The following is a 12,327-nucleotide window of genomic DNA, read 5'->3' on the forward strand; positions in this document are numbered from 1 at the left end:
GGGGAGTGGCTATAAAAGGGCAGGGATTCTTGTGGTGGTGGAACTGTTCTGCATCTTGACTATGTCAATGTCAATATTCTGGATGATACATGGGATTACAGTTTTGTAGGATGTTACCATTGGTAAAAATTAGGAAAAAGGGTACATGGGCCCTCTCTATAATATCTATTGCAACTGCATACAGATCTACAATTATGTCAAAAAACGTTCCATTAAAAACATTCTGTGATCATGTCTTCATGTCAATAGTTCTATGTCAGTATTTCAGTGGCTGCGTAATATTCCACAGCTACTTTATAATTTCTTACGAAGTTAAAATGACAGTCACCATACAACCAGCAATTCTACTTTGAAGTACTATCCCAACTGAAATGAACACTTAAGTTCACACAAACCATTCTATACACAGACATTTAGAGATGCTTGCTGCATCCTCACCAAAAACTGGGAAGAATCCAAATGTCCTTCAACTGGTGAATGAGTAAGTAAACTATGGTATAGCCACGTGGTAAACTATTTACTGTTCATCAGTTTAAGGAAATGAACTATTGATACGTGCAACAATATGAATCAATCTTAAATACATTAAGTTAAAGAAGCCAGACTCAAATGTTTGCATAATATATCATCCCATTTATGTGACATTCTGAAATAATAAAAACTATGGGGACAGATTGATGATTAAACATTGACTGAAGCTGGGTGGCAAGGAGGGATTGTGTATGTGTGCAGAGATTGTCTTTATAGAGACATGAAGGAATTTGGGGGGCTTGATGAAGCATAATATCTTGAATGTAGTGTTATCCAGCCACAAATGTTTGTTGAAATTTGCAGAACAAAAAAAGAGGTGAATTTTGCCAAATGGTAATCTGCATAGTATAGAATACATAATTTACCTTAAAAGATATAATTTACCTTAAAATATAATTTCCCTTTAAAGATTCATGTAATAAGCAAAGAGTGTCCATGATTAAAAACCAGTAATAGTAAATCAAGCTATTTTCTGAATTCTAGGATAGTTTTTCATATTAAAAACATCAAGGGAAAAACACAGACCTATAACTTCACAATATACTAGTTTTTCCTTATATCTTGAAGAAAAAAATACCTCCTAGGAATAAATAATTTTACTGATGGACATTAAGTATGACCAAGTTAACTTGATAGGCATGGGGTATTTCTGGATATCTTGACTAAATACAAATAGAACAGGTCATAAGATTATTTAATTAGCTCAGTTTTATTCTATTTCCCAGACACTCCTTATGACTCTTAACATAATACTTAAGAAGGCATTATTAAAACTTCTTAATTTTATAGTCTCCTCTTAAATCAGTTATAGGCGTTTAACCAGCTCTGTCCTGATCTACATGAACCACATGTAACAAGCCATTCTTTTCTTTGCGAGTTAGAAGCTCAGTGCCTTGTTATATTAGTGTTGTGTATACGGAGTGATTTTGTTTCAGATCCTTTTGAAGGTAGAGGAACGGATGCTAATTATCCTAATATTAACGAGTCTTCCATTATATTAATAAAGCTGTATATTTGAGAACATGAGAAAAGTATTTCAAAGTCGGGTATGAGGAAAACAAGAGTGAATTACATCGTGTGTTTACAAGTCCAGGGTATTGCTGAAAGCTGGCATTTCTTTACATCTGTAAAGAATATGTTTATATCATATTTAAGAGTAGTCCTTTTAAAAACATGAAATTCATTTATATTACATTTAACATTAGTCATTTTTGAAATATGGAAGTTTAGCGACTTCAGTTAGTGCTTCTAACTGAATAGCTAATCAATAAATGTAATAAATGTTAGCAATATGAAAAAAGAGAAAAATCTACTTACACTTACTGGCTGTGTGTACACAAACACGCTGTTACTGAATGACATTATAGTAGGAAAAATTCTAAATCAGTATTACATGACCGTGGCATTTCACGTGACGAAAAGAATGATTGTTCTTTGTTAACTTTGTATTGTTGTTCAACAAATAAATGAGGTCATAGTGTAGGAACTCATAAAAGTCTTTCCTAACTAGGTATACATTTTAGTGAAAAAGAAAAGAAAACAAAACCATCTGGCCCAACTTTCAGTATTGTACCTCACAATAAAAATTATGTGATTATGTCACTGTGTGGGTGTGTGATCCAGTTATCAGTAATTTAAAATATTCACTAATGGAAAAATGGTTATAAATATTTACATAAATCCCTTGATGTTGATAAACTTCTATAATTACTTTTTCATATATTGTTTCAAGTAAACGAAGGAGAGGTATCCATAAGCTCTATTTGAAATATGAGGACAGTAATAAACAGGTGAAGAGATAACACTGTTTGTGATTACCTCCAGATAGGATAATTCTATGCGTTTTGAGAAGTAGTCTCAGGAACAGAAGGAAGGGGAAAGAGAGGACCAACAGTTGGGAAATTTATGGCTGAGTATGTTTAGCATGTAACTTCTATTAATATCATATATCAAATATCATATTATAATGAATAATGAATATATAATTTATGATTGAATAGAATTCAGTTAAGGTAAGAGCTGTCAAAAGTAAGCTGGGTCTCTTCTTGAATGACTGGATCAAAGGTGAAATGTTGAATGAGAATTGGGCATATTTTCTCATCCCACCTCTAAGAGTTCAAACTATACTCTTTGGAGTCCTGTGTGGTACTGGGGGTGTTGAAAGAAGCTGAAGATTAGAGCCAACTGCTGCAGCCAGGGTGAAGTGCTTTTACTGGCACTGTGCTGATAACAAAATATTGACCAAACAGGAAGGAATTCCTTCTTTCCTCCTCCTTTTTAATCTCCCCCTGCTGGTGCCATCTGTTGGTAGAGCCTATTAAGATGGTTAATTGACAAATGAAAAATGTAATTTACAAAGTCCTAACCAGTGACATCTTGATAGATGTTTAACAGCTAGATTCTGGGAGAAAAGAGAAAGCCCAAATTTGTAGAGCTTGTCCATATTTATGGTAAAAATACTTCCACCATATTTGATTGCAAAATATTAAACATGCGACAGTATGAAGATACTATTCAGATATAATACTGATACGATTGATCAAAATAATCTCAAAGTAGATAATGAAGTGAGATGTTTGGAGTATTCATTTTCTTTTTCTTTTTTTTTGTCCACACCATGTGGCATGTGGGATCTTAGTTCGTGACCAGGGTCAAACCCATACCCCCTTCAGTGGAAGCGCAATGTCTTAACCACTGGACTGCCAGGGAAGTCCCTCATTTTCTTTTATTTAGTATAATTTAATTTTGTTTATGTAATTTAATTTTTAAATAATGACTATTTAACCTATTTAACAACCAGCTGTCAAAATTCCTGAAAATTTAACAATTGGCTCTTGTGTTCTGGTATGTATTAGCTCTAGTACATCATAGGGTCCCAGCCCAACATCACAAAGTACAGGATAGAAGATTAGATACAGATACAGCTCACCCCTTTACTTATTCAGTTCATTTACTCATTTGAACAACTTTACGCTCTAACAAGAATCAACTGTCCTTTGTACAAAGATGCACTCACCCTCATCCCCAAAAAGGTTAGACACAAAATTCCAACCGTCTCTGTCTCTCTCTCTGGGCAGTGATAGTACTCCTCTTATTCCGTCATAGTTCTACTTGGATATATAAGAAGCTAAAGAATAAATTTTAAAGAAAAAAATTTAACATTAAGAATAAAGTTAATAAGTATTAACTCCCAACAATCCTTATACACAATAATAAGAGAAAAGAGGGAGTAAAAAGGGAATTAGTTAATATATACAGATATAAATTAGCTACTGTATATAAATTAGCTATGTATGTAACAAGCAAAGAAGATGGTATGTGTAGCTGCCTTTTTACTGTAAATGGCCATGGAGTTACAGTTGATACTTATACCTTTCTAATTTCACTGGCCATTCCATTTTCTGTCAAGGCAGCACCATACATTGTTGTAATTCTTTGCCTGGTGATTAACTGAAGATTTGGAATCGTCAGTGGCCTTTTTTCCCTTCGATTTTCCATTAACTTTTACATTTGATATGGAAATAATAAGCATCTGAAAGAATCCCTAGTATTTCAGACAAAGTCATTGTATAGCAAAAATCCATTTTTACCCTCAATAATCAGGAACAGTTATCCCCAGTATCTCATTCTTCACCTATTGGTCCAGTGATACGAGCCCAAAGTGTCCAGGTGACAGTCTCAACTCTGGAATCAATAGAGGTATTATTATGTCTCCTGATAAAACTCTTTCTCTCCTGATATTTAAGACCCCAAACAGTCCAGAAAAAAATTATCTGAATGGATTATTAGGTGTAATAGCAGTGAGAGTCACTCTCACTTCTTCTTGATTCCTATACCTATGTACTATAGAATGGAAGAAACAACACTATGTATAGGTTGCTGATCTAATTAGAATCTGTATCGTGTAAGATAGTACTCCAGTATTTCATGGCATTTATTTCACAACTAGCACCATAACTGAGTCTCTATTAGGCTTTTTTTTTTTTTTTTTTTTTACTGTTCTCTCAGGCCAGCTCCTTCAGGATGATGGGTTATATGATAAGACCAATGATTCTATGGGCATGACCATTGCTGAAACCTCTTTTGCAGTAAAATCAAGTTCTCAGTAACGAGAAACATTTTGTGGAATATGCATAGAATAAGGCATTCCATAAATTCACAGATGGTAACATTGGCAGGGACAGCAAATTCATATCCAAAATGCATGGCTGTTCTATTGGCCCAGTGAACATAAAGCTGCCAGGAAGGGGAAAGTTCCTTCTTCCTTCCTCCCGGCTTCCTATTTTCTTCTAGTTTTTGCTATTGTCAGGAAACCAGTTTACAAAGGAACACTATAGTTTGCTGAGTCTAATCCCAGTAGCTACACAATGCTGACTACAGAAGAGTTGCTTTGAGTTCAAGAATCTAGCTTAACATTCCACCTCTTAGCTACTGAGCCTTTCTATGCTACTTGTGTATAAAATAGTTATCCTCTCTTCCTCTCATGCTCATGGTCACATTCTGAAAAATCTAAGTAATGTTTCTATTATTTAATGAAGAGCCACATTAAATAGGAGACAGTATTACTGAAGAATCCCCCCTTCTGCCCTCCCCACCCTCCATGCAAAGTCCCAGCTTTGACACATGGCAGCTTGGAGCAATAACTCACGAATAGAATTTGCTATATGAAATCTAGTAGAAATATTTTAACAAATGCTAATGATCATGGATAAATGCTTAACTACTCACATATAGAACGGAGGGAACTATAAATATCATCTTAAATAAAGCAAGATGAGACAGCTTTTAATATTAAGGAATTGGGAACATATGGTCTGTTTGCAAAATCTGGAAATAGCCTACTTGGGTCTAGAGGAAGAAATGAAGAATGGAAGAGGCTCAAAATCTTCTCTGTGTCCTTATATATTTTTTACTTCCTGTCTTTCTACATGGAACTACTGTTACTTTTTATATTGAAAACTTTTATAGTGACAGATGGGCAAAAATTTCATTAAATAGTTAAATTGTAATAGTGAAAGTTATGCTTTCTTTAGAGTTATACCTTTTCACCAAATAGCCCTTTCCACTCCACACCACCCCAGAGAAAAGTCCTGGGGAGGAAGGTGAAAATGCTGAGTGGAAGGTAGAGAAAATTTCTCATATACTAAGAAACCTATTTGAGTACTCTGAAAGAATGATTGCACTTTTGCAATTCTTCACCCTTCCCTTATGTACTCTCTTGGCTATGTAATTTCTTTTGTAATTTCTTTCTTGGCTTTGTAATTTCTCCTACTAAAATATGCAGAGCATATTTTCATGACCTCTGACTTTTGGGTTGGGCCAAGTGACTCACTCTGAACAATAGGATAAAGTGGAGATGATAATGATAATGTTGCAGTTTCTAGCCCAGGCTTTAATAGAGCTTGCTGGTTTGCGCTCACTTTCTTGTACTTCTGCCATGACCAGGAGAACAGATTTCTCTGTTGGTTCATGGAGGATGAGAGACTCTTGGAGCAGAGCCTTTCCAGTACACCTGAGTCTAGGTCAGCTTATCTGCAGATGAACAAGCTAAACAGATGCTTATTGAGCATTGTGTGTTTGTCATGCTATGTTTTTGTGGCAATGGCTAACACACAAATTTAATGATGGCCTTATGTTTGAAGTAATTCCACTGGGATATAGTGTGAGAGAACAGAAAATAAGAAAGCTATCTTGAAAAAAATCTCTACTTCAAAGATGATAATGCCAAAGTCATCTCAAGGTTAAAACACCTCTCAGGAAAGAGATTCCAAAAACTCTCTGGGTAACTGTTGCTCTTTGGAAGTTTTTCCTTCTAAAGGTGAATCCAACCTACAGTATTTCAGTTTAGGACACCTTCTTGCCATCAAGGATTTTAAAATCAAATTGATTAAAGCCTTTATTTTAGAAACTGTTTTCAACTTGTAAGAGAAAATCATTTTAAGAGGAAACTTATATTGCTTTTCAAGACTCTGGAAAACTCTGCATGGGTAAAAATTAGTTAAAAGCTGACATTCAATTTAATTTAGAAAATATTTATTGAACCCCTATTTTTGGGAAGATATTTATTCTTGGTAACCATGTCTTAGAAATGATGAAACTGGGGGCCTTAAAGATTAAGTAACATGACTAAGGTTGCATAGTAGATGACAGAGCTGGGATTTGAATTTAATTTTATGACTCCAAGTCTACTTCTTAGGAATCCTTTGCCAAAGAAAGGTTATGGAATGGAATGGCTTACCACCTTTAGCCCTGCATTCTGTAGCATATCTTTATTTCAAATAGCCTTCTTATACAGAAGAGAGGCCTAAGAGCAAATCAACTTATCAGAATAGCTTTGGGTCTTCTGTTGGTCCTTATGCTAAATATGCAACCGAATCTTGACAAAGTGTCCAAAAGAAAATCTTTTATGATACGAAGAGATTTCGTTCTGACATCCCTTCAAGAGAAACTTCTCAATTTTATGCATATAAACAAATAAGTTATTTTTAAAAAAACTAAATTATTTTTTAAAATAGTAATGAATATAGCTAATATTTATTCATCACATTATTATATGCCAGGTACTGTGCCAAGTATTTTATAAGTATTGTTATAATTATATCTTGTAACACTTCTAAGATTATGTCTATTGTGATACTCATTTTAAAGGTAAAGAAATTCAGATAGAGAGAGGGAAAGTAACTTATCTACATACACATAGCACAAAAGTAGCAAACCTTTCATTTGAACCCATGAAATCTGAATCAGGAATACATGCTTTAAATCACTAGACCGCCTTCTAAAGAGTGCATCTCAATATCTGAAAGGTCTTTTGTTGACAATGTTCCCACGAGTGGCTGTTCAATTGGAAGACACCAGAACAAGTTCAATTGTTCTGCATAATAAAATCTGTTACAAATGTAAAGTATCAGGTAACTGATATGGGAACTGGGGCAACAGGAGACAATGATGTTAGTTTTTTAGAGAACAGTATACAAGGAGAGCGCTCCGTGGTGGTATATTAGGGAAGATTTGGAAAGGGACCAGTCAATGTGTATTCATGATATTTAGCGCATGTTGTGTGTGATCTAAAATCTTCTGTTTCTCCTACAAAATATTCACTTAAAAAATCACATCTCTCTCTAATTCTTTGGTAAAGTGAAAAAACTTGGGGGCAGGGATAAAATGTGTTTTAATATTGTGTCTTCTAACAGCTTAAGGCCTAGATAAAATGGGCTCACAGTGATATTTAGATAGTAATGGTGTGGCTGTGGTTTAAAGGTGGTTCCTTACGTAATATAGACCCTTGGAATATGCCTGTCCTTTGGCATAGCCTGTCTCTTGAGCTTTTGGTCTATTTTTATCTTTTGGTCAATATTAAATGCAAAATTGGGTCTGACTTCCCTTTTTAATGTTGGCTGCTATGCATTTCAAATTCATCCGTCTAATACTGATTTTTTTTTTTACCAGTTGTAGACCTTTATTTATGTATTTAAATTATTATTAGTCTCTATTTTATATCTGTAAAAGGGGAAACTCACATAACTGTAATGGAGGCTAAAACTGCCCTGTACATTGTAAGAACCCAATAACTATAATTTCTTTTTTTCACTGGAGTGTAGTTGCTTTACAATATTGTGTTAGTTTCTACTGTACAGCAAAGTGAATCAGCTTTACTTATACATATATCCCCTCTTTTTTGGATTTCCTTCCCATTTAGGTCACCACAGAGCATTGAGTAGAGTTCCCTGTGCTATACAGTAGGTTCTCATTAGTTATCTGTTTTATACATAGTAGTATATGTATGTCAATCCCAATCTCCCAGTTCATCCTCCCCTTTTCCCCCTTGGTATCCATACGTTCGTTCTCTACGTCTCATCTAATACTGTTCATATTCACACAGAACCCAGAATGAACTCTGAAAAACCTAAATAACATCCTGTCTCTCCCATAGTTTAAAACTTTTTGGCTTCCCATTGCTCTTTCAATGAAATTGAACATCTTCACAAGGTGAATTAGACCTTACCTATTTCTCTAATTTTATTTTAAAATCCAATCACACTGGCTGTTCAGGGAAACACTGAAATGTGGTCCCATCTCAGGCCCTTTACACATGCTGCTCCTTCTGCTTGGAATGCTGTTTCCTCAGAAGATGGGCTCTTCTCTCATTTCATTCAAATCTCTTCTCAAATGTCTTTCCAATAGAAGGGTCTTCTCTGAGTACTCTTATCTAAAATAGTGCCTCCCTTTGTCAATTTTTACATTATCCTGATTTATTCATTGCAGTTATTACTGCCTTATATTATCAGGTCTCCCCCTCCCATAATGTAAATTCCATGAAAGAAGTATTTATTTTGGTTTGTTCCTGCTGTATCTCCAGTGTAGAGAGTCTATAAATATTTGTTGTCTAAATTAATGCAACAAATGTATCCTTCTTTCCAGATCTATAACATATTCTTTTATTGTTTTACTTCCTCCACCTTTTCCTATATTTGTTCAATGTTTTCTTTGCTGAATTTTAGATTTCCTTTTAAATTCTTTCAGGAAGGATTTGTAAAATAACCTAATAAATATATAAAAGAAACTAACAAATATAAAAATAAGTAGAACACAGTCAAATTTAAACATATGTTGGACCTGGGTATTATAAACTCTAGGGAATTTTTTAATATAAACTCTGGTTTGACTAAGGTACTAAGGGAAATTGAGAAAACTAAGGAAAATAACTAAGATGGCAACTTAAAACTCGTTCAGAAAAAGCTTATAGGAATTAATTTAGTTTAAGTCCTTATACTTGGAGCCCCCTCAAAATGTAGAGAAAAAGAAATAAAAATAAAAAATGGGAGGAAGGAGAGGGAGGGATGGTGAGAGGTAAGGAAGGAAAAAAAGGAAGGAGGAAAGGAAGTAAAGAAAGGGGGGAGGGAAGAAAATTGTGGTCAGTAATAAAGGCCAGATGAACCTAGATCTTGGGAAGTATTTGATCCTAAGATTGCTTGAAAAAGAATCATAGAGGTACAAATTTGGTTTGATGGCTGGATGGGTCATTTATGCTGCCATGTGATACTATGTAAAGTTATAGCCTCCAGCACTCTCTTTTTGTACTTGGGGTCCAGTAATTTTCTAGGAATCTATAGTTCTGGGTTATATCAACATATACGTAAATGATCCATTATTATCCTGTCTTTTCAAATGATTTTGTCCTTTGCTTTGTTTCCACTAACTATTTTTGAGTCCTAGATGAGGTTATTCTCCTGAATTGCTATATCTGAATTTGTGGGATGGAAAGCTAATAACTCTTATTATGTGGTGGTAAAAGAGTAAATCACATGATCACCAGGTTTTGTTGTGTGGCATACATCGTGTGTTGTATGTAGTGTTGGGGCAAATGGTGGGAAAAAAAAACATGGTAAAATTCTATTTATTTATGGATATATTGAGCCAAGTTCTGGAAGAGAAGGATGAAAAAGAATAGAACTATTCAATTTTCAAAGCAGAGACAGGAGGAAATGCTGCTTTGTTAAAGGAGATGCTCTTATGCCTGCTGTTTAAATTGACTGAAAGTTTCATAATTTGGATCATTGCAAGGTTAAAGAGAACAACTGCTTCTTTAACTCTGTGATCAGCATTTGTGAATGGAGGTCTGAGTAGGAGATCAGATTGTGGTACCAAGTCTTTCTTAAGCACACATCTCTAAGCATTCTGGGTCAGTCAGTTGCGGTGAACCCACCATCAGATGTTTCTCATTCAGCTAAGCCTATTTCAAAGTTATGTAAGGCCATGACTATTGTGTGAAAGGATAAAGGAATGAACAGAAAAAAAAGCCAACGTGTAAAAGGCAAATATGTCAAAGAACATGTCTAAATAATTATTGTTTGTGGTCATTTACCCATGTTATTAATAATGATGATGGTAGTTATAAAGTAACTAGAATAAGAATCATAACAAAGTTCATGTAGCACTCATTATAATTCAGGGATTATTCTGATTGCTTATCATATATTATCTGTAACCCCTTGTGATGGTTGTGATTGTTACTCATTTTACAGAGAAGTAAACTGAGATCACAGAGCTAGTAAGAGGCAGAGCCATGATTTGATATATGGAAGTTTTGGTTTCAAGAGTCTATTTTCCTAACCACTGCATGATGGGAACCCTAATGTTTTCCCAAAGAAACTCCTAACTTGGCCTGCAAAAGCTGTGACTTCTCAATTTTTGAAATATTTCTGAAACACCCAAACCAACACAAGGGGGAAGTGAGCTGTGAAAGTAGATATGTTCTATGATGCCACTGTATCCATAGATACATTGAAGATAACAAGATATATTTTTCCCCACAGCAGATCCAGGACTCTCAGATTGGTTCCCAAGGAACTTCCTTTGCTCCCAGACCATGAAGTTCTCCCTCATCTTGTGCCTCTGGATTTGGTATGTTCTAGAAATTCACTAATGCTGTTTATTTCCCAGTCCTCCCTTGTCTAAATGGAAATTATTTTTTAGGTTTTAGTTTCCTGTTTCTTCTAAATTATTGCATATTGGTATGTTGGTGTCAGATAAGCTTTAAGATTTAAAATTTTAAGTTTCCAGACCTTCACATAGGAGCTACTCCCAAACCTGATGGAAAGAACTTCAGAAATCCTGGACTTTTGGCAAATGAGTGTAACTGGATGAGAGTACCTTGGGGAGAGGTGAGCATGTTCATGGGAGGTGAGAGGAAGTATGCTTGTTGGATAGTAAAAGATAGCCTGAAGAAGGTATTTCCAATTTTATGTCAAATGTCTTACTCTCACTCCTTCTTCCTTACTAACCATCTTGATTTTGTTCAGGGTGGCACTGTGACCCCTTTTTCATGCCATCTCCCCCCCCCCAAAAATGCCATTTCTCAGGATTCCTTTTAATTGTAGCCAAAGGAAATAGAGATTGCTGGGGTTTTCAGGAAGAAAATTTTTATTTCTTAACTGTAGGAGATATGCCTTTGTTCTCGATCATTTCCTTCTACTTTCATGGAACGTAGGTAAGACACCTGGAAGTGGACTTGCTGTCTTAGATCATGAGGAAGAAAACCACATGTTCTGTTTGGCAGAGTAGAAAGGATGCTCATTACTGGGGTGCCTCACTCATTTTGAAAGTGCTTACTTTCTGACTTTATGTTACAAAAATTTTTGTTTTGTTGTTTTTTAAAATTTTATTTTATTTTATATTATAGTTGATTTACAATGCTGTGTTAGTTTCAGGTGAACAGCAAAGTGATTGTTATACATATACATATATCCATTCTTTTTCAGATACAGAGTATTGAGTAGAGTTCCCTGTGCTATACAGTAGGTCCTTGTTGATTATCTATATTATATATAGTAGTGTGAATATGTTAATCCCAAATTTATCCCTTCTCTCGACCTTTCCCCTTTGGTAACCATAAGTTTGTTTCCAAAGTTTGTGAGTCTGTTTCTGTTTTGTGAATAATTTCATTTGTATCTTTCTTTTTAGATTCCACATATGAGTGATATCATATGATAATTGGCTTTCTCTGACTTCATTTAGTATGATAATCTCTAGGTCCATCCATGTTGCTGCAAATGGCATTATTTCATTCTTTTTTATGGCTGAGTAATATTCCATTGTATATATGTACCACATCTTCTTATCCATTCCTCTGTTGATGGACATTTAGGTTGCTTCCATGTTTTGGCTATTGTAAATAGGGCTGCAATAAACATTGGGGTGCATGTATCTTTTCAAATTACGTTTTTCTCCATATACATGCCCAGGAGTGGGGTTGCTGGATCATATGGTAGCTCTATTTTTAGTTTTTTAAGGAAC

General features: G+C 34.9%; 1 long non-coding RNA gene across 1 annotated transcript in view; it reads left to right on the plus strand.

Moving 5' to 3' along the window:
• Positions 1-10,923, plus strand: part of LOC132598231 (uncharacterized) — a 271,631-nt gene extending 260,708 nt beyond the window's left edge. The window contains exon 3 of the long non-coding RNA XR_009566213.1: positions 10,848-10,923. This is a non-coding gene — a long non-coding RNA (uncharacterized lncRNA). The remainder of the gene's footprint in view (positions 1-10,847) is intronic.
• Positions 10,924-12,327: the final 1,404 nt, after the last annotated feature.

This window comes from Globicephala melas, chromosome 12 (assembly GCF_963455315.2).
Source record: "Globicephala melas chromosome 12, mGloMel1.2, whole genome shotgun sequence".
In the NCBI taxonomy this organism is placed as follows: Eukaryota; Metazoa; Chordata; class Mammalia; order Artiodactyla; family Delphinidae; genus Globicephala; species Globicephala melas.